Source organism: Hyperolius riggenbachi, chromosome 2, assembly GCF_040937935.1.
Source record: "Hyperolius riggenbachi isolate aHypRig1 chromosome 2, aHypRig1.pri, whole genome shotgun sequence".
In the NCBI taxonomy this organism is placed as follows: domain Eukaryota; kingdom Metazoa; phylum Chordata; class Amphibia; order Anura; family Hyperoliidae; genus Hyperolius; species Hyperolius riggenbachi.
In genome coordinates, this window is record NC_090647.1 from 196,656,495 (window position 1) to 196,677,200 (window position 20,706).

The following is a 20,706-nucleotide window of genomic DNA, read 5'->3' on the forward strand; positions in this document are numbered from 1 at the left end:
AGGTTAGTAGGTCCCTCTCCCGGTGGCTGATCAAATGTTTCTGACTGAAATCTGACTGGATTAGCTGCATGTTTGTTTCATGTGTGTGATTCAGATACTACTGCAGCCAAAGGGATCAGCATGACAGCAAGGTAACCTTTCACTTCAGGCGTACTTTAAGGCTGAGATGTAACCAACTGTTTGGCCAACACATAAAGTCTGAAGCTGAGTGGAGATGTGCCACATAGGGTGAAGACTTCAGTGAAAATTGGAGCCTATCAGTTCATAGCAAAAAAAAAATTCCTTTGAATTACTGCAGAGAAACATTTGGGGGATATGGTGGGGGATGGGGATTACAGTATGTGGGGGACTTACAGTGGAATATAAATGCCCCCATTAATAACAGCACATTTTAAAAATTGCTTTTATATTACAGTATTGATTTTCTTGATAAGAAATATGTTGTAGGTATTTTGTACCTTTAAGGATTTTATCGTAAAAATAAATAGTTTTATGATTCTCTGGGAGTGGGTGGATATATGAGGGGTCTTTTAATTAAATCTAACAAAGCCCCTTCATATTATTACTCCACCTGTTCCTGGCCCACATCAGGACAAGGGTGCTTTGCAAAAAGTGAGGAGACATTGCTGCCTCCTTTGCAGAGTATCCACTTATGTTATTGACCATGTGGGTTGCGATTGCTTAGCAGGTACAACCCCACACTTGTGGGCCCAGAATTCTCTAGGGAATACAAGCCTGCATGAGATTCAAGTGTGATGATGCTCCTCCCCAAAGTAGCACTGGCTTTAATCTATTAAAATGCCACTCCCTCCCATATATACCTAAGTGACAGGAAGCAATTCAGGCCCCTTTCACACTGGGACTAGAGTTGGGCCGAACGGTTCGCCTGCGAACGGTTCCACGCGAACTTCGGTGGTTCGCGTTCGCGTCCCGCAGGCGAACCTTTGCGGAAGTTCGGTTCGCCCCATAATGCACATGGAGGGTCAACTTTGACCCTCTACATCACAGTCAGCAGGCCCAGTGTAGCCAATTAGGCTACACTAGCCCCTGGAGCCCCACCCCCCCTTATATAAGGCAGGCAGCGGCGGCCATTACGGTCACTCGTGTGCTGCCTGCGTTAGTGAGAGTAGGGCGAGCTGCTGCAGACTGTCTCTCAGGGAAAGATTAGTTAGGCTTAACTTGTTCCTGTCTGGCTGCATACCTGTTCTGTGAACCCACCACTGCATACCTGTGCTGTGAACCCACCACTGCATACCTGTGCTGTGAACCCACCACTGCATACCTGTGCTGTGAACCCACCACTGCATACCTGTGCTGTGAACCCACCACTGCATACCTGTGCTGTGAACCCACCACTGCATACCTGTGCTGTGAACCCACCACTGCATACCTGTTCAGTGAACCCACCACTGCATACCTGTGCTGTGAACCCACCACTGCATACCTGTTCAGTGAACCTGCCACTGCATACCTGTTCTGTTCAGTGGACCCGCCACTGTATACCTGTTCATTGAACCCACCACTGTATACCTGTGCTGTGAACCCACCACTGCATACCTGTTCTGTGAACCCACCACTGCATACCTGTGCTGTGAACCCACCACTGCATACCTGTTCAGTGAACCTGCCACTGCATACCTGTTCTGTTCAGTGGACCCGCCACTGTATACCTGTTCATTGAACCCACCACTGCATACCTGTGCTGTGAACCCACCACTGCATACCTGTTCTGTGAACCCACCACTGCATACCTGTTCAGTGAACCTGCCACTGCATACCTGTTCTGTTCAGTGGACCCGCCACTGTATACCTGTTCATTGAACCCACCACTGCATACCTGTGCTGTGAACCCACCACTGCATACCTGTTCTGTGAACCCACCACTGCATACCTGTGCTGTGAACCCACCACTGCATACCTGTTCAGTGAACCTGCCACTGCATACCTGTTCTGTTCAGTGGACCCGCCACTGTATACCTGTTCATTGAACCCACCACTGCATACCTGTGCTGTGAACCCACCACTGCATACCTGTTCTGTGAACCCACCACTGCATACCTGTTCAGTGAACCTGCCACTGCATACCTGTTCTGTTCAGTGGACCCGCCACTGTATACCTGTTCATTGAACCCACCACTGCATACCTGTGCTGTGAACCCACCACTGCATACCTGTTCTGTGAACCCACCACTGCATACCTGTGCTGTGAACCCACCACTGCATACCTGTTCAGTGAACCTGCCACTGCATACCTGTTCTGTTCAGTGGACCCGCCACTGTATACCTGTTCATTGAACACACCACTGCATACCTGTGCTGTGAACCCACCACTGCATACCTGTTCTGTGAACCCACCACTGCATACCTGTTCAGTGAACCCGCCACTGCATACCTGTTCTGTTCAGTGGACCCGCCACTGTATACCTGTTCAGTGAACCCGCCACTGCATACCTGTTCTGTTCAGTGGACCCGCCACTGTATACCTGTTCAGTGAACCCGCCACTGCATACCTGTTCTGTTCAGTGGACCCGCCACTGTATACCTGTTCAGTGAACCCGCCACTGCATACCTGTTCTGTTCAGTGGACCCGCCACTGTATACCTGTTCAGTGAACCCGCCACTGCATACCTGTTGTGTTCAGTGAATCTGCCACTGCATACCTGTTCTGTGAACCCGCCACTGTATACCTGTTCTGTTTAGTGAACCCGCCACTGCATACCTGTTCTGTTCAGTGGACCCGCCACTGTATACCTGTTCAGTGAACCCGCCACTGCATACCTGTTGTGTTCAGTGAACCTGCCACTGCATACCTGTTCTGTGAACCCGCCACTGTATACCTGTTCTGTTTAGTGAACCCGCCACTGTATACCTGTTCTGTTTAGTGAACCCGCCACTGCATACCTGTTCTGTTCAGTGGACCCGCCACTGTATACCTGTTCAGTGAACCCGCCACTGCATACCTGTTCTGTTCAGTGGACCCGCCACTGTATACCTGTTCAGTGAACCCGCCACTGTATACCTGTTCTGTTTAGTGAACCCGCCACTGCATACCTGTTCTGTTCAGTGGACCCGCCACTGTATACCTGTTCAGTGAACCCGCCACTGCATACCTGTTGTGTTCAGTGAACCCGCCACTGCATACCTGTTGTGTTCAGTGAACCTGCCACTGCATACCTGTTCTGTGAACCCGCCACTGTATACCTGTTCTGTTTAGTGAGCCCGCCACTGTATACCTGTTCTGTTTAGTGAACCCGCCACTGCATACCTGTTCTGTTCAGTGGACCCGCCACTGTATACCTGTTCTGTTTAGTGAACCCGCCACTGCATACCTGTTGTGTTCAGTGAACCTGCCACTGCATACCTGTTCTGTGAACCCGCCACTGTATACCTGTTCTGTTCAGTGAACCCACCGCATCAGTGCGCATACCTGTGCAGTTAAGTGAACCCACCTACCTACGTGAGTGCACGCAGTGTGATATACCACTCCGTGCATACCCGCTATGGACAAAACAGGTAGAGGAAGAGGTAGTGCCAGAGCCAGAGGAAGGCCACCCGGCAGGTCTGCGCGAGGTCGTGTAAATGTAATTTCGTGTGGACCTGGCCCACAGTACAGTGCTCGGAAGAAGGCACGTCCCATCACCTCCCAAGATTGTCAGGACGTGGTTGAGTATTTAGCGACACAGAACACCTCATCTTGCTCAGCCACCAGCGCTACTACTAGCACCACTTCCGCTGCATTTGACACTTCGCAAGAATTATTTAGTGGTGAAATCACTGATGCACAGCCATTGTTGTTACAGCCAGATGAATTTTCACCAGCTCATATGTCTGAGTTACGCGGCAACACTATGGATGTAACGTGTCAGGAGGATGAAGGACCTACTGATGGTGCAAGTTTGGATTTGTCTAAGGCAAGCGAAGCTGGGCAGGATGACTACGATGATGACGGTAATAGTGATCCTCTGTATGTTCCCAATAGAGGAGATGAAGAGGGGGACAGTTCAGAGGGGGAGTCAGAGAGTAGTAGGAGGAGAGAAGTTGCTGAAAGAAGCTGGGGCAGCTCTTCGTCAGAAACAGCTGGTGGCAGAGTCCGGCACCATGTATCGCCACCTATGTACAGCCAGCCAACTTGCCCTTCAGCATCAGCTGCTGAGGTCCCCATAGTGCCCACATCCCAGGGTGGCTCAGCGGTGTGGAAATTTTTTAATGTGTGTGCCTCAGATCGGACCAAAGCCATCTGTTCGCTCTGCCAACAAAAATTGAGCCGTGGAAAGGCCAACACTTACGTAGGGACAAGTGCCTTACGAAGGCACCTGGAGAAAAGGCACAAACAGCAATGGGATGGCCACCTGAGCAAAAGCAGCAGCAGCACACAAAAGCAAAGCCACCCTCCTTCTCCTCTTCCTCCTCCATCAGGTGCATTATCTGCTTCTGCCGCTTTCTCCCTTCCACCTTCACAGGCACCCTCCTCCACTCCGCCTCTGCCCTTGAGCGGTTCCTGCTCCTCTGCCCACAGCAGCAGTCAGGTGTCCGTGAAGGAAATGTTTGAGCGGAAGAAGCCAATTTCGGCCAGTCACCCCCTTGCCCGGCGTCTGACAGCTGGCGTGGCGGAACTGTTAGCTCGGCAGCTGTTACCATACCGGCTGGTGGACTTTGAGGCCTTCCGTAAATTTGTGGCCATCGGAACACCGCAGTGGAAGATGCCAGGCCGCACTTATTTTTCGAGAAAGGCCATACCCCAACTGCACCGTGAAGTTGAGAGGCAAGTGGTGTCATCTCTTGCGAAGAGCGTTGGGTCAAGGGTACACCTGACCACGGATGCCTGGTCTGCCAAGCACGGGCAGGGCCGCTACATTACCTACACAGCCCATTGGGTGAACCTGGTGGTGAACGATGGCAAGCAGGGCGCAGCGGACCAAATTGTGACACCTCCACGGCTTGCAGGCAGGCCTCCTGCCACCTCCTCTCCTCCTGCTACATGCTCTTCGATGTCCTCCTCCTCCTTGGCTGAGTGGCAGTTCTCCTCTCCAGCTACACAGCCCCAGCTCCGCAGGGCCTATGCTGCATGCCAGGTAAGACGGTGTCACGCCATCTTAGACATGTCTCAAAGCGGAGAGTCACACTGGAGCAGCTCTCCTGGCTGCTCTTAAGAAACAGGTGGATGAGTGGCTGACCCCGCACCACCTGGAGATAGGCAACGTGGTGTGCGACAACGGCAGTAATCTGCTTGCCGCTTTGCATATGGGGAAGCTGACACACATACCCTGCATGGCACATGTCATGAATCTAGTGGTTCAAAGATTTGTGGCAAAGTACCCTGGCTTAGCGAATGTCCTGAAGCAGGCCAGGAAGTTCTGTGGGCATTTGAGGCGGTCTTACACAGCCATGGCACGCTTTGCGGAAATTCAGCGCAAAAACAACATGCCGGTGAGACGCCTCATTTGCGATAGCCCGACTCGCTGGAACTCGACCCTGCTCATGTTCTCCCGCCTGCTAGAACAGAAGAAAGCCGTGACCCACTACCTCTACAACTACAGTAGAATGAAACAGTCTGGGAAGATGGGGATGTTCTGGCCCGACAACTGGACACTGATGGAAAATGCATGCAGGCTCATGCGGCCGTTTGAGGAGGTGACCAACCTGGTGAGCCGCAGTGAGGGCACCATCAGCGACTTAATTCCCTACGCTTACTTCTTGGAGCGTGCTGTGCGTAGAGTGGCGGATGAAGCTGTGAATGAGCGTGACCAGGAACCGTTACGGCAGGAACAGGCATGGGACCAACTTTCATCAGACCCAGCTGTTTCCTCAACACCTGCGGCAGCACAGAGGGGGGAGGAGGAGGAAGAAGAGAAGTCGTGTGCAGAAGACGAGTCAGACTCAGAGGATGATGAGCAAGGTGTTTCTTCGGGGGAGGAGGAGGAGGAGGAGGGGACAGCGGCAGGAGAACAATGTCAGCAGGCATCGCAAGGGGCTTGTGCTGCTCAACCTTCCCGTGGTATTGTTCGCGGCTGGGGGGAGGAGGTTGACTTACCTGACGTCACTGAGGAAGAGCAAGAGGAGATGGAGGGTACTGGATCCGACTTTGTGCAGATGTCGTCTTTTATGCTGTCCTGCCTGTTGAGGGACCCCCGTATAAAAAACCTCAAGGGGAATGAGCTGTACTGGGTGGCCACACTACTAGACCCTCGGTACAGGCACAAAGTGGCGGACCTGTTACCAACTCACCGGAAGGTGGAAAGGATGCAGCACATGCAGAACCAGCTGTCAACTATGCTTTACAATGCCTTTAAGGGTGATGTGACGGCACAACGCCAGCAAGGTACCACTGCCACTAATCCTCCTCCCGTGTCCACGCAGTCAAAGACAGGACGCTCCAGCGATCTCATGGTGATGTCGGACATGCGGACGTTCTTTAGTCCAACGCCTCGCCGTAGCCCTTCCGGATCCACCCTCCACCAACGCCTGGAACGGCAGGTAGCCGACTACCTGGCCTTAAGTGTGGATGTAGACACTGCTGTGAACAGCGATGAGGAACCCTTGAACTACTGGGTGCGCAGGCTTGACCTGTGGCCAGAGCTGTCCCAATTTGCCATCCAACCAGCGGCCGCTGTAATAATTTTTCTGGTGCGTGAACATGACTGCCTAATTTTTCTGGCTGCACTGCGGGCAGCTGCAACAACAAAAGAAAAGGCATGTACATGCGCCCATTCCCTTCGTGATCATTACCTTGCCGTGGTGAAGGGGCTTGCGTATCACAATGAAGCAATGACCGGCGCCTAGATGAGTGTCTCGGGGGGCACACCCACGATAATAAGGTCGTTGCCTCATTGTGGTCAGACCAAATTTGATCAGCTGGACAGTCACTGTTCTGTCATTCAGCTACATCAGCCAGGCGACCATATGGGCTGTAAAGCCACCAAAACCTGCACTCTCGCCATGGTGCGCACCAGTCCAGCACGGCCGTCACTACACAAACAGCTGTTTGCGGTGCGTTACACGGTGAGTTTGATGTGTCAGTGTGAAGCAGTACCTTAATTACACTACCTGATTGATGTATACACATGCAAGATGTTTGAAAGCACTTTAGGCCTGTCATTTAGCATTCAATGTGATTTCTGCCCTTAAAACGCTGCTTTGCGTCAAATCCAGATTTTTCCCCGGGACTTTTGGCATGTATCCCACTCCGCCATGCCCCCCTCCAGGTGTTAGACCCCTTGAAACATCTTTTCCATCACTTTTGTGGCCAGCATAATTATTTATTTTTTTTCAAAGTTCGCATCCCCATTGAAGTCTATTGCGGTTCGCGAACTTTAACGCGAACCGAACCTTCCGCGGAAGTTCGCGAACCAGGTTCGCGAACCTAAAATCGGAGGTTCGGCCCAACTCTAACTGGGACATTTCATTGCGTTACCCTTTTTTACTGCAGGGTAACGCTAAAGCAATGAAAACCTATGGGGCATTTCATACTTAACGCAGTGAGATGCAATGCGCCAGAAGTACCCGATTTGACCCAACGACAACAGCGTGTTATCGGCGAACACCCGTGGCGACTGGTAGTCATGTAAGTTGATGGCACCACAGATATTTTTAACTGTTTTACGTTTGCGTTGCACATGTGCTGATGTGTATTTTGTCAATACACTTCCACGCAATTTGTTTTTCAGCCACAGGAAGTGACGGCTAAAGAGCCTTACTTATACCTTGGCTTGCAGCCAGAAGTGAGATTACCGTGCAACCCCGCGGTAATCGCCAAAGCCTATTTTTAATGTTATAATGAAGGGATGTCCATGCCACACCCACTCCTGGACGGTAGAGCAGGAAGCTGAAATATCAACAGGAGGTCCCTGCATGATGTCATCACTGGTGCTTCCGAATAATTTTGTAACTATAGATGGATTTTCCGGAGGGGGAGGGCTTTTTAATTCTGTTAGTGAGGGGGGCAAGGGGAGAGGGTAAAATAGTGAAAATGGGCTTTATATCAGACATATTCAAAAGTGAAAGACTGCTTTGAAGTAGGTATATATAATAGCGCAACTATCATAAATACTGTATTTTTTGGACCATAAGGCCCGGTTCACATTAGCGGTGGCTATCCGGAATAGCCGTGCCGGAGCCGCACCGCATGCTGGCCGGACGAAACGGACGCACGGCATAGCAATGTAAGTCTATGCCAGGGTTCACATGTGTCCGTTTCGTCCGGACCGGAGCCGGACCGGATCCGGACTCCGGTGTCCGTTCCAACATGCGCTATTTTTTGGTCCGGCTCCTCCGGCAGCCGTATCCGGGGCGGAGCCGGACTGCACCATCCGGCCAATGGAAACCAATGAGAACCGGAGAGCGCACAACACACTGGCAAAAAATCCGGATGTTCTACCCCACTTCCTATGCGGATTTTTGCGGCGATATTGGCTGGGGACACATGGGCAAGCATTTTGGAGTGGAGCAGCACAGCTGGATCCGGATCCGGAGATGTTGGCAGCATGTCGGAGGTGGAGGTGAGTGCTAAACAGCAGAGGGCCTGATTCCACAGGTCCCCCTTCTGCTGACCTCCCAGACCCCAACATTTTTTTTTGTTTTTATACAGGTTGTTACTCTTTAAGAATCCGGATCCGGACCGCAACCGTGTTCATACCGCACGGAAACCGTATGCAACCGGACCGGATCCGGACAGGAACCGTACGGTTCAGGTCCGATCCGGCTCCGGTGCGGTCCGGACATCCGGTGCGGTTTTTGCAAAACCGCAAGTGTGAACCGGCCCTAAGACTCACTTTTTCTCCCCCAAAAGAGGGGGTAAAAAGTCAGTGTATCTTATGGTCTGAAGGTGTCCCCCATAAGTGCTCCTTCTGTCTTCCATTGTTGCCCTGTGTTTCTGGTGTTGTCCTGTTTTCCCCTCGGGGCCAGTGAGGTACATGTCCCCTGTGCCTCACTGGCCCCAGCCATCCTGTGACCAAGCTGCCCTTCTGTGTCCGGTGTTCTGGCACAGGGGCGCAGATGGGACACAGGATGACACTAGGGGAACAGGGGGACCGAGGGGACATGGAGGGGGGTCGGTGAGACACAGAAGGACACAGGGGACACCAGCCAGAGGGGAGACAGGAGGGCAAATAGGACACTGGGGACACAGGAGACTGCATTGGGACAAAATAAATGGGGGTAAAACATCTACAAGATGCCCCTGGACCATAGGCCCACCAGGTTAAATATATATATTTTTTCCTCTGGTTTTTGACCTCTAAACCTGGGTGCATCTTATAGTCTGGAGCATCTTATAGTCCGAAAAATACGGTATAAACTTACAGCTGTAGAATTAAAAATATGTGTGGCATCAGTGGATGACAAGATAACCCACATTGGAAACATATAACAATGTCTACTCATGTATGTGCATAACACAAATAAGAGGTTCTATTAAGTGTCTGGAATAATTTATACTTTGAGTGGTTTTGTGTTCTCAAAGTCTTTTGTAATTATAGGTCTGTTATCTCAGCTGAATCCCTTCCACACAGAAATATTCTCCTATTCCAATGAAGATTAGACTAACATAATGCTTTTATTTGACAAAAAAATGCATCTACAATATACTGCAGATTCCATTTTCTCCATTAATCATTATCCATGCTTGCCTTGTGTATTTAATGTATTCTATTTGATGTAGGAGTCATCGTTTTAGATTATCTGTTGTTTCGACAGACTACCAGACTCTGTGTTAATTAGATGTATAATTATAGAATGCAATTTTCCCCCTCTTAATGTGCAATAACTATCTTGTTTTTAACTATCCAACTCTATTTCGAGACAAGTGGAGACGATGCCAGATGAAGCACTTTTTCCAGTGCTGTGAAGCACACAGTGATATCAGCGCTCATTGCATGGTTTTCGGTTGGCATAGTTGAATATATACCACAAATTCCACTTAAAGCGGAATATAACCCTGCATTTCAACTTTGCTCTAAAACATTGTTTACAGTATATTATATGCAACCAGCATTTTTTTTACTAGACCAGCATTGGAAGGGTTACACAGAGCTTTAAAGTTCCTGGAGATTTCTGCAGACGCATCCGAAGCTGACATAGATACGTTTTGTTTACATAAATGTATCTAAGTGTTAAATGTGACTCACTCTCTCTGACTGAGAAGGAGCTGGAGGACAGCCAAAGAGTGTGTAACATTTATCAATAGATACATTTAACTAAATAGAATGTAACAATCTGAACTTCTGCATATCTCTCCACGGAACTTTAAACCTCTGTGTTTAACCCTTCCAATGCTGGTCTAGTAGAAAAAAAAGGCTTTTTGCATATAATATGCTGTAAATAATGTTTTAGAGCAAAGTTGAAATGCAGGGTTATATTCCGCTTTAATAATCTGTTTTTATTAGTGGATAGTATGAATGTATTTACTTGATTGTATATTAACACAGCCTTTTAAAGTAGTATTTGGTTTGTTAAAGCTTAATTTTCTTGCCTTCTAAATGACGGCTTAAAAAAAAAGACGGCTTGCAATTAGCAGATTAGGGCAGTCAACCAAGGGTTCCAATTAACATAACAAATATAAACATCATTCAAATACAACTAAATGAAACTTAACAACCCATGTACATGTAAACTGCTTGTAAAGGATGTTTTCCATAATTACCATGTTTCCCTAATATTAAGACAGGGTCATATGATAATGTTTGATTCAAAACATGTTAGGTCTTATTTTAATGGGATGTCTTATTTTGCCATGAACGACAATCTACATTTATTCTTAAAAAAATAAATTAAAAAAAATCTTCAAATAGAGTCATGTCATCACATTCTGGAACATCATCCTAACTCTCCACACCATGAATCCCATCATGAATTTTATTTTTATTTTTACAACAATCTACATTTACTGAGAGCCCACCACTTGCCAATCCTTATTGTTTTGGGTCTTGTGGGGTCTCCAAAGTGCAATTCTTTTGGGGGGGGGGGGGGGGTCTGCTTTGCTTGGTGAAGGGTCTATGGCCCGTATGCAATTAACTTTTTCTTCTGAGTTTTCTCATAGGTGATATTTAAAGATTTGATGATAAAATGCCTTTTAAACCAACAGAAAATACTTAAAATAATTTTGATAGCACTTTTTAACCTACCGCACTTTTTGTTACTTTTTCAATTGCAAAGTGAGAAAAAATTTCTCACTTTGCAATTTTTCAATTGCAAAGTGAGAAAAAATTCAATAGAAGATGAAACATGATCTCCTAGGAGAAAACTCCTGTGAATATATGCAAGTGAATTACATATGGGCCTATATGTCTTGCTGCATTCCACTGCCAATGGATTTTATTTATTTACATGTATACCATAGCTGCCCGGACACGATTTACATTGTATTTTTATGAACTGTAAGTAGGGCTTATTTTTAGAGTAGGGCTTATATTTCAGGCATCCTTACAAATGCTGAAACATCATGCTAGGGCTTAATTTTGGGGTGGGTCTTATTTTGAGGAAAACAGGGTACTCATGAGTCTGGATTCACACTGCACCGGATGAAAACTGATCCTGTAAAAAATGATCTGTTTTCCTTTTAAATTGATTTGTTTGTTACATTGGGCATCAGTTTTTTATGTGGTTTTCCATTCAGTTCGCCACTCACTCAGTACCTGATGCTGTTGTTGTCCAATTGGGTCCTCCACTGCTGCTGCTGTCCATTTTGTCCCTGCATGCTAGAAATGCTGGTATACCAATCCCAAAGCCCCATCAGAAACATTACACTCCCACTGGTTTGCAAAAGACCAATGGGAATCCTCCCTGAGCACCAATCAGGATTTTCATTGCTTTACTACTCATTAAACCAATTAAAGTCTGATGCTTTTGGTGGGGATTTGGGTATAATGACATTTCTAGAGTGCAGGGACTTGAATGGATGGTGGCAGCGGTGGCGGAGGACTGGAATAGACAGCTGTAGGTGAACATTTTATGAAACATGTGCGCGAGCATCCTAGTGAGGACGTACACTGTGCATTCTCATAGACTAGCATTGATTCCGTTGGCCTCCTTCGCCATTTGCTTTCTCTGGCTAATATGGAAAATTCAGTCAGGACCCAAACTTGTGTTCCACTGATGGGCTGAACGGATCTGTTCCGAATGGACTAATGTGAATTGATCCTATTGCTTTGCATAGTTTTAGCATGTGCATCTGTTCTTACCCATTCTGTTCCAATAAACAGGATTTATTTAATGGCAGTGTGGATGGAGCCTTATCTTTGCCATATTCTTATTCGTCTCTGTACAGCAAATTGAATTTTAGGTCAGCCTCACAGGCAGGGTGCCTACTTAAACCAGAGAAAAGGCATAGAGCAATAGAGATACCATTTTCAATATGTAGTCCCTCTCATGTTCATTAAAGGTTCCCACAGATATGAGAAAACAGTCATATAGTCCTGCCTTATTCCTCATGAATAACCAAGGAGTTACAACTTGACAGTTAAAAGCAGTAAATTTAATGGACAATCAAAAAAGAGTGACGAAAATGAACGGCAGCAGTGCAGCGATTGGGAACGGCGAGGTAAATAAAAAAATACGTATATCTACGCCCTGGAGCTGAAGTGAAGTCTACAGGGGCGTAGATATGTGTAGCAGCGGTGTGGAAGTATTTAGGGAAACTTTTAGAAAACATCAGTCCAAGCTACAAGAATTATTTAAGTTTTTTGCACGTTTTTTTATAATAAAGGAAACAAAAAAAAGTTCCTATAGGTAGGTTGAGTAGCCAGGAAGGTGGTGCTAAATGCATGTGATGTGAGCACACTGAGCAGCAAAAGGATTTGAGGGTTTCCAATTTCCAAGCGGGTTCCTGACTTCAATGACGAGGTGCAGGGTGCATTTTGCCGCATGCTTACGTGTTCTCTGCCTTTAGTTCAGCAGGGGTTTTTTTTCTCCATGTTTTAAGTGGAATAATCTTTTGGAAAAATATTCTTGGCTGGTAGGTCAACAAAACACATTTCCCCCTTGCCAGGCTCACAACAAGCTCTACCCATCTATCAGAATAATCCTGCTCCAGTTTCTGTAACATCTCTTTGCCAGTACTCTCTGTCACAGCAGAATGATGAGTAATCACGATAGCAATCGGGATTGTACACCAATTGTCAATTGCAATGTAGACACGAGATTGTAACAGTGCAGCTGTGGTATCTTGTGCATGCAAGATTGACAGAAAGTGCATTTGACTGGTCCAATTACAAGCTGCAAACAATTGGTATGAGCCAGTCAGGTGAATGGTGACTCTATACGCCAGCTATAATTGCTGAATCTCAGAGAATGAATGCCCATTTATAGTTATGAATGTTGATTAAAATATGTATTGCCTTAACTACCTGCCAGCCACTGAAGAATGAATAGGTGCTTATCTGAATGTGTATTTCATTTGTGAGTCATTATTAAGACACTCATACTTTAACTGCATAAACTCCACAGAATTTTCAGCTGTGATCTATTGAGGTGAACAATAGAAAATGCTATATCCCACCTACATTTCTGAAAAAAGATATGAAATATCCACAGAATGATTTTTGTGCTACATACAAAGCTCATGTCATGTCTCTGTTCTCACCTGGAGATCTATAGCTTTCATAAAACAGAAAAAAGAACTCACAGGGATGCAATGGGAACTGTTAGCTTACACAACAGTGGCATCATGTGTTGATCAAGTGTACTGGGAGTCTTACAGAAGTTGAATGTATTTGTGTTGCCATGGAAACTATGCTCGGTCCTAAAGATTCCACTGCATATGTCACATAAAATAAGCAAAGGATTCTTAAGACCAGAACTGTAATTCATACAGCTTTACAGCTAGTATTTAGAAGAATAACCCGCCCAATCTGGGTTTACATTAAATTGGAAATATTTAGACCTTCACAGGATCAGACAACAAAGGTTTCCCTGACTTCTCAACAGGTGCTCATTATCTGCATAACACAATTTAAAGTGCATTGGCTCCAAACTCACATACAGCCAGTGGTTGCAAACAACACCTTAAAACAAATAAAGTTTGTTGGCTCCACATATACACAGTCAGAGATGGATTAAGAGGTAAAGGGGCCCTAGGAAAGATAGTAGATTTGGGCCCCCTTGTGGTCCTTTTGGTAAGCTGGCTGTAACGATCGGTGTCAGCACGCAGAGAGAATCTGATTATTGGCGATCTGCAGTATCACCAAGAATGCAGATATATACCCGATTATTGATGATCTGCAGTATCACCGATAATCAGATATATTGCTAACCTCTGGACACCTATATAGTGTGAGTGTTTGGTGCAACAGTAATAACTTTGAGTGAGGACCACCCGAGGAGCAGGTGGTCCTTGGCAGTATGAAAAATACCTCCCTTTGGAAGTGCAGCAGCCTGAGACCTCCAAGGGGCGGAGTCTCAGGCTGAATAGCAAGAAAACCCAGTGACTAGTGACTCCTGGAAGATGGGCGTCACAAGCAGGTCTGGAGAATAACACAAATGATAATACAATTCCCTAGTCTTGGGTGCAAGGTCCGTAGTCTCAGCACCCTGGAACTAGTCTGGAATATAACACAAGTGATAATACAGTTCCCTAGTCTTTGGGTGTGAGGTCCTTGGTCTCTACACCCTGGAACTAGTCTGAATAATAATGCAATAATAAATAGAAGTAATCTGGCTCAGTGTGAATTCCCAGGTCCTCCTGGTTCAAACACACTGTAGGATCTGACTAAGGTCTGTATGCTTCCACGTAAGTGTTCGCAATGGCAGACAACCAGCAACTGGCAAGCAAGCTGTATATATAGTTGCAGGACTCTGCCGCCCCGCCCGAGCCACTCAGCCAATCAGGAGTCCAGCAGGAATCAGCTGATCGTCCTGATCAGCTGATCCATCTCCAGCTGGTATAAAGGTCCTGACTTCTGGCGGGCGCGCGCGTAGCTCTCCATGCAGGTGCACTGACAGACAGACCCAGCCACACCAGACACACACTGCTGCATGCAAACCGCCACGTTGGACGCGGAAACAGCCGCCTTGCTGCCAGTACATGCGGCGGCTCTTCCGCGATCTATCATAGTGTCAGACGCATGCTGCTGCGTACAAACTGCCGCGCTGGACGCGGAGCCAGCCGCCTTGCTGTCAGCACACGCGGCGGCTTTTCCGCGTTTTCTCACACTGGCATGGAGAGGGGTCAGAGAAGGTGGCTGGCTGGCCCCTTGACATCCACTAGGCCCCAGGCACCTGCCTAGGTTGCCTGGTGGATGATCCTGCTCTGTACACAGTGGGTGAGCACTCCAGACAGGTGCAAGGCAAATATTGAAAGGTTTCTTCCCCAGCAGTGGGTACAATTGCATCCTTCATGTACAATGAGTGTTTCCTTAATTGGACGCATATCCAAATGGTTAATAAGCCGCAGAGCAGGTGGTCACCCGCTGGGCCATAGGCTTCACATCTCATGGGGGACAGTTAAGCTAACAATTATGGGAAACCACCTGTAGAATTCCTCTGTGATAACTAACATGTCAGGTGCTTCAGAGGCTGGGCAGAAACACAAAGCAGACATGTGGGTGAGCACCTCACCCAGCGGCAAAGCTAATCTCATTAAAGGGTTCCTACACTAACGGTGACTGCAATGACATCCTACACATACAATATGGGCATCCATGATGGCACACATATCTAATTGGATAGAAAGCCTAAAGCCGCATCTACACGCGTAGATGCGGCCGCGATGTGGCTTATCAATCGAGCCGCATCAGCGGCTCGATTGATAAGATCCGACAGGACGGATCTTGCTTCCGCCGATTCCCTGCTCGCTCCCCGCGAGGGGACAATGGCAAGGAATCGAGCGGAAGATAAACGGCGCCGGCGGGGATGAGCGGGGAATCGAATCCGGCGCACGCGCGGCGAGCGGGGACGCGGCGGGCACGTGCGGGGACGCGGAAGAGGCGATCCGGCGGCTAATCGAGCTTCCGGATCGCCGCCGCATCTACTCGTGTAGATGCGGCTTTAGAGCAGACTTACCTGAGATCACCTGTTAGGTCATGGGCAGCAAACTATTATCTGCATATCTGAATAATTCTAGCACATGAGGCCAGATTCATGCAAACGTCGCCCATGTTATTGGATTATTTAATATTAATGTTTTATGTGCTTGATTTCAAGTTTTACAACAGTACCAACACTTTTTTGTATTTCACTGTCAAATGTAGCACTAAGAAAAGATAACAATATCTACTAACAATGTTGTATTTTCTTTAAATATCAGAATCAGAATCAGAATCAGAATCAGAATCAGAATCACTTTATTCGCCAAGTGCGACAGGCGCCGCACCCGGAATTATTTGTGAACACAAGGCATATTGGCAAGTGCAAACAGTACAAGTAACATTACACATAGTACAATTTATAAGGAAAACATTTCGACATAGTAAAAGACACATAGAGCGGTTGTCGCTTAGTTATGCAGAGATGAACATGAGTGACAGCCTATGGGCATGCATTCGTCCTCTAGTGCCCCGAGGAGCAGAAGGGGATTAGGAGATGGCATTGGAGAGAGATTCTGAGTTGAGGAGAGTGATCGCTTGAGGGAAGAAAGTGTTCCTACGCCTGGTGGTTTTGGTGTAGATGGACCTATAGCGACGTCCCGAGCGAAGAGGACTGAAGAAGTGATTGCCAGGGTGGGAGGGATCGAGTGTGATTCTATTTGCCCTGGACCTCATTCTGGATGTATGGAGAAGGTCTAAGGGTGGCAGGGGCGACCCAATGATCTTCTCAGCCACATTGATGACTCTCTGGAGTTTGTGCCTATCCTTCGCATTTGCCCCCGAGTACCAGACAATGATGGAGGAGCAAAGGACAGATTCGATGGTCGCCGTATAAAAACTGGTCAGTAGCTCCCTGGGCATGCCAAACTTCCTTAGTTGCCTCAGGAAGAACAGTCTCTGCTGGGCCTTCTTTTGGGTAGTAGAGGTGTTTTCGTCCCATCTCAAGTTCTCCGTGATGGTGGTGCCTAGGAACCGCGCGCTATGTACCCTGGTGACTTCGGTGCCATCAATGATGACCGGGCTGGGTTGTGGAGCGTTTTTTCTGAAGTTCACTATCAGTTCCACCGTTTTTGCAGTGTTTAGTACAAGTTTGTTGTCTGAGCACCATCTGAGAATCCGTTCGATCTCGCTGTGATATTCCAGTTCCGCTTTATCACCCATGAGTCCTACGATGGTGGTGTCATCTGCAAACTTAATGACCTTGACGGTATCCGTGGAGGAGGTGCAGCTGTTTGTATACAGGGAGAAGAGCATCGGAGACAGTACACATCCTTGCGGGGCGCCTGTGTTTGTGGTTCTTACACTGGAGGAGCAGCCTCCGAGTCTCACTAGCTGTGTCCTGTTCGTAAGGAAGTCCTTGATCCAGGTGCAAAGGGTTGGGTCGACACCAAGCTGTTCCAGGTCGTCGTGCAGAATGTTTGGGCAGATGGTGTTGAACGCGGAACTGAAGTCCAGGAGGAGGATCCTTGCGTAGGTCTTTGGTTTATCCAGGTGTTCAGTGATATGTGCAAGGCAGATGTTAATGGCGTCTTCCACAGACCGGTAAACTGCATGATATATATATATTGCATGATAGTGTATTTTACAGACATCATCAATCATATATAACAGTTCCTGAGCTCACACACGCTTTAACAAAAATGGCACCCTTATTAAGAAAATAGTGATATTTCCACCATTTCCACGGAGAAAGGAAAAGGGTGGCTTACCTCTAGTGACTACAAGAAGTGGTAATGAACAAAATGTTTATTTATAAATACTGGTGATGTGTATTTATAAACACTGGTCTCCACTAACTTCATCAGGCCAATAAATGCCAGGTGGCATAGATGAGACAAAAACGAGGGCCTCTATCGCTCATTCCCGCCTCATTTATGCCATGTGGCACTTATTGGCCTGAAGAAGTAGGTAGAGACCCACAAAAGACGTTGCCAGTGTTTATAAATAAACATTTTTTTCAGTACCACTCCTTGGGCTTGATTCACAAAGCAGTGCAAACTGTTTAGCACGGGTGTGCTAAACAGTTAGCACGTGAAGTGCCGTTCGCGGACTTTTGTGCGCGCAAAGTGGCGTGATTCACGCAATCCCGGACTTTTGCGCATGCAATTTGCGCGAATCGCGGCAAATTGCGCGCGCAAAAGTCCGTGAACGCGCGTATCGCGGCACTTTGCGTGCGCAAAAGTCCGTGAACGGCACTTCACGTGCTAACTGTTTACCACACCCGTGCTAAACAGTTTGCACCGCTTTGTGAATCAAGCCCCTTGTCATGCCTAGAGGTAAGTCACCTCTTTCCTTTCTCATTTTATTTGCTTTTAATAAATTTTATTGATTTTTGGGGGCCTCTTACACATTGTATCACTATGTTAGCTTAGAAACAAGAAAATAGTCTATTTCTGGCAACCACAAAGGCTAAACAGATCCTGGCTGCAGACTACAGTGAAAAGAAATGCAGACCCAGAGCTGGGGCAGGTAGTATACTCTCCTCTGTGGTGTTGCTCTGCACATGGGGTTGGATGGTGGCTACCGGGGAAACAATTGAAGTGAGGAATATATAAAAAGAACAAAAAAACAATCTGTGAGAAAATGTTTTAAGAAACAAATCTGCAGTAGCTTTTGTGTTTTCATCCACTCTCACATTCTCCAGCTCAGCTGATCAGGAAAGAAGGACAAAGTTCCGCACAAAATCCTTGATTAGATAGAGTCCCAATTTTATTAATACAGGTAAAAGCCGTACAGCCAAGGAGCTGACATGTTTCTGACTGGCAGGTCCTTAATTATAGCCCAAGTTCACGTTAAAAAGACACAATCAATATAAGGTCTAAATCCCCTGGCCGGTCTATTTGTGTTCCTTTCCTCCTTCCTCCACCCTTTTCTGGTTGTACTATAACTCATACATATGTATTTTCAAATCAATTTTTGCATTTATCGTGTGATTTGTTGCTTGTATCTTTCTCATATGTGTTAATTGGTTTTTAATGCTTGAGGGGAATACAACTAACTTCCTCCTCCTTTAGCCCCGGCTCTCTCCACTCCTGGATGTGAACCAAAGAGGGTGTGATTTGATCAACCTGTGTCGGGGGTGGGATTTAGACCTTATATTGATTGTGTCTTTTTAACGTGAACTTGTGCTATGATTAAGGACCAGCGAGTCCGAAATATTTGTCAGCTCCTTGGCTGTACGGCTTTTACCTGTATTAATAAAGTTGGGACTCTATCTAACCAAGGATTTTGTGCAGAACTTCGTCCTTCTTTGCTGTATATAAGGGTCAAATCGCCATGTTCCAGCACTATCCTGAGGTCCGAGGTGTAGCGTAATTCACCTACTTGCTACTCGGCTGATCAGGAGCCTGGGAGCTGATATATATAAATTTCCCCTATGAGACTCCATACCATTGGACCAATTAGGGATGGTGCTATTTGAGGATAGCATAAAAATCCCCACTCCCAATCTATCTCCCCACCTCCCTTTTTGAATACATGTGGGAGGAAAAGAACCCCTTTCTCCTTAACCTTGAGAGAAGGTTATTTTGTCAGGGAAAATAGAGGACTTTACCCTTGAAAAGTACCCCACAATGTTGAAAGTCATATAGATCAGAAAGGCTCTTAAGGAGTGTGTACTGAATTTGTCTTCCTTGTCCCCAATTGTGTGTGTGTGTGTGGGGGGGGGGGGGTTACATTGTTTTTGAGCATGTTTGTGGGTTATGAATCCCCATGGGGATTGCCAGCACATGGTTAATGAATCTGTGTGGTTTATCGTAGCAACAACAAATCAAGCAGTTTGCCATCACAGCAAGAAAGTATATTCACATCATGGGGCTTGATTCACTAAGCCGTGATAACTCATAGCACGGCCGTTTTCGTGAGCATTTTCGCGTTTGTACGTGATAGTGCTTTATCGCACGCAATCGCAAATTTTTCCATTAAAACGCTGTTGTTTTCGCACGAAAATTCGCGATTGCACGTGAATTAGCGATCGCATGCAAAGGCAAAAATGCACACGAAAACAGACATGAAATGAGTTATCATGGTTTAGTGAATCAAGCCCCATGTTTGCACCGCTCTGCCCACCAAAAATACCTGATAAATCAGCAGTGCAGGATCTCAGGATCACCAGGAAGCATGCCTGCCCTGATCACCATGCCTGGTATACTTTTGGGGGACCTGAATAAGCATATAGAAACTGTCACCATGTACCTAAGACAGTAGAAACTTCATACAAGTTTTAACCTTTCAAACCATAATATGAATATGGCATTCCAGGAAAATCCTAATTGTTCACCCCATCAGTTTATTTTTACCTTTGGTTTGCTTTGAGAGTGAAAATGGTCACCTTAAATTATTATGATGAGGGCAAAAGGACAAGGTATACACTGAGTGTGTAAATATGTATTAATAAAGAACATGCCCAGCCTATTGTTGGATCTCACCTGATTCAAATAGCTGTCTGCCCTATTCTGGTGTCCAGTTACGTAGCTGGAACACCTGTTTAGCCCAGGAAGACAACTGTCAAAAACAGAAGAGAAAAGTTAGCCAGCTGTAGAGCCACTTGTGTGTGGGACAGTGTCATGGAGAGGCAGGCACATGCAGAGGGGGGTGCTTTGGATGCTCAAGCACCCCCCTTTTGTAAGATCCACAAATGTGGCCCCTTTTCCTGGACTTTCTCATTGTAGTGCCTGGAGTGTGTTAAAAAATA

At 46.8% G+C, this 20,706-nt stretch overlaps 1 long non-coding RNA gene across 1 annotated transcript in view; it reads right to left on the reverse strand.

The window, feature by feature from the left end:
• Positions 1-20,501, reverse strand: part of LOC137544196 (uncharacterized) — a 34,899-nt gene extending 14,398 nt beyond the window's left edge. Inside the window, exon 1 of the long non-coding RNA XR_011025777.1 lies at positions 20,441-20,501. This is a non-coding gene — a long non-coding RNA (uncharacterized lncRNA). The remainder of the gene's footprint in view (positions 1-20,440) is intronic.
• Positions 20,502-20,706: the final 205 nt, after the last annotated feature.